Raw genomic sequence first — 2,718 nt, forward strand, 5'->3', positions numbered from 1 at the left:
CGGGTTTATAAAATAAAAAAATTTGGAGATTAGCAACGCCACTGAGCTAAAAAAATACTAAAAATAAAACTAAATATTGACGTTAATCTAACAATAATTGAAACAACTGAAAGTGTCTGTAAAGCTTAGGATGGTACAAAAAAAAGAAAACCCTCTTGTACAAATCGTCCTAGTTAAAATGTACATTCATAATGGCGCACGTGTTTCGAAACATGCGTGCATCGCGCTGAAATTACATAAGCCGGTTTAAGTAAAATGTTCAGCAAAGAGCACAATTTCAATTACAAAGTTCACTTCAAAAGTATCCGCGACATAAAATATTTTCGGCTATTAAACAGCTAGTCTTCGGTTTATTGAGCGTGTCCACCTCTATAATATGACCGGTTAGAACAGTAAATAGTCCTTCGTCCATTAAATTAATATTGCCATTTGGCATAAATTTTTAGATATGTGCCCACCAAGCAACCGAAGCTTCAAAGGGTATCATTTCGTTCGCTAAAAATGATTAAAGTGTAGTAAAGTATTAAATCACGTCTGCTATTATCTAAATGCACGTTTAGCCCGTTAGCTTCCAGCCGTAGTAATAACATGGTTTATGAAGCAGTAATTTTTATTTTCATAAAAGCATGCCTAATGCTACTGTTGACAGTCACATTGTAAAAGTACTCCGACTTCAATCAGTGCTGTAACACGCGGCGGCGCACGCGAGCGTATATGACTAGGGGATAGTGAATTTGTTGAACGCCACTGATTTTAATATACGTTTCACTGACCGTTCAGCATATCAAGAAAGTGAAGCGGAACCTTACAAATATAATGCTTGATATTAAGCTTAACAGAGCTAACATGGTTAAGGAATTGAAAATATAAGTTGCCTTAAGAATGCGTACAGTTATATTCGAGTGCGGTAGTGGGACCATGACATTAGCAACTGAATTTTATCAATAAACAAATTCATTCTTTTTTTGACCATTTCGCAGATCGGAGCATTGTATTAATAAACAAAAGTGAATTTGCCGGTATTTAAATGATGTTTTGGTGTTTTTTGGTTGTATTAGTGACGGCGTCGATTGAAAAAGTTTACCTCCAAACAGTATCAAGTGGTGCAAGGGAATTATCTGCTGTAAGAAGATCGCTGGATCCAACCCCTAGGACAGTTTCCGCTTGGTCGATTCTCAACCAAGTAGCAATGACCGATGGTAATAATTTTTAATCAAATTCGTTTTAATAACCGCCCTATTTCAGATAGTACCGAAGAAGTGGGTAGGAAAAGAAAGAAGGGGAAGTTCAAGAAGAAACTTAAAAGGTTCATGTTACCCCTTTTGTTAGCTTACAAAATGAAATTTTTCACATTAATACCAATTTTAGTCGGTGGATTAATTTTACTTACCGCATCAACTGGGTTAGCCGGTTTCTTTTTTGCACTTTTTGCGGCTTCGCTAGGTTTGAAAACGGGATATAAATAAAGTAAACGGCCAAATAAGTAAAAGGGTTTCATAAATTAGTGCAGGAAGTAATTTGCCATTTACATTTTAGGGTAGCTATTTATTTATTAAACAGTGTATTAGTGAAATTGTTATATCAGCTGTATCTTAAGATCGGAAATGACATTCTGTATTAAAATAATTTCAATTCTTCCCTAAGACTGATTAAATATTGTATTCCGTTACATTATGTACACCTTCAACATAATTTTATTAGAGTCACCAATAACCACAAGGGTTTATGCTCTAGTTAAGTACACCATGCTAACGAAACTGTAATGTAGTGCTCCATAGTATTAATCAAATTGTGTGCGATTTACAGATATTCCGATAATGCATAGTTGCTGTACAATAATCCAGTCATAAATCTGCTCACAATAATTGTATTTGCGTCATTAACAGCTATACCTATTCGATTTGATAACAATCGAAAAGTGTTTGTAGATATTGAAAAATTGTAAATCAATTATGCCCACATGGTCTATAATGGGTAGGTATATTATTTATTTATTATGAATTTTTTATACAGTTATGCGTTGGCGTTTATTTGTAGGCGTGCAGTAAAATCTACAGTTTAAAATTTGTGCAAATGTCTCTTTTAGTTGCTATAAAATTACCATTCATTAAACATACCAATAAATTAACCAAAAATGCTTTATTTCAACCCAAATAAGTTGAAGAACGTTCTCCGTCATTTTTGTACGCTAAAGTTTCCGAATTTAAAAATCTTTCTAATTCGTTTATGTGCGTGCAGAAAATGGGTATCTGAGTATAGTTATTTTATTGCCTGCTCTAGTATTGTTGGAATGTAAAAGTCACCAAACTAATTTTGCCAAAGGTCATCGTTTCTGTTCGCACATTTAGAATTTTTAGCAATACGATCACAGTTCCTTCATCGTTCTTCTCATGCTCTTCTAGTTTTGTACATAAAAATAAAATTATTTAATATCAATACTTACATTCATTGCTCTCCTTGCTCATGCAAGAAGCATTTCGTGTAACAATTGAGTTATAAGTGGTTTCTCCCTATTTCTACTCCGCGGAATCAGATTGTACCTCTTTCCAAGTCTGAAAATGGCCCGAAAGGAAGATATTCAAGATTGCGCCCAATATGGCGGTATTTAAACTCCGTCTAAAATGCTAGATTATTATACGGTTCAAGGGTCTGGACGCACGCATTTGGGGCAGTAACGTGATTTCTCATATTTCAGCCGAAATGGCGCCAAATATTTGC

General features: G+C 34.6%; 1 long non-coding RNA gene across 1 annotated transcript; it reads left to right on the forward strand.

The window, feature by feature from the left end:
• Nucleotides 1-621: 621 nt before the first annotated feature.
• Nucleotides 622-2,138, forward strand: LOC116176681. Its single transcript, XR_004146488.1, has 2 exons — nt 622-1,199; nt 1,246-2,138. It is a non-coding gene; the product is annotated as an uncharacterized LOC116176681 (long non-coding RNA).
• Nucleotides 2,139-2,718: the final 580 nt, after the last annotated feature.

This window comes from Photinus pyralis, unplaced genomic scaffold, assembly GCF_008802855.1.
Source record: "Photinus pyralis isolate 1611_PpyrPB1 unplaced genomic scaffold, Ppyr1.3 Ppyr1.4_LG7, whole genome shotgun sequence".
Taxonomy (NCBI): domain Eukaryota; kingdom Metazoa; phylum Arthropoda; class Insecta; order Coleoptera; family Lampyridae; genus Photinus; species Photinus pyralis.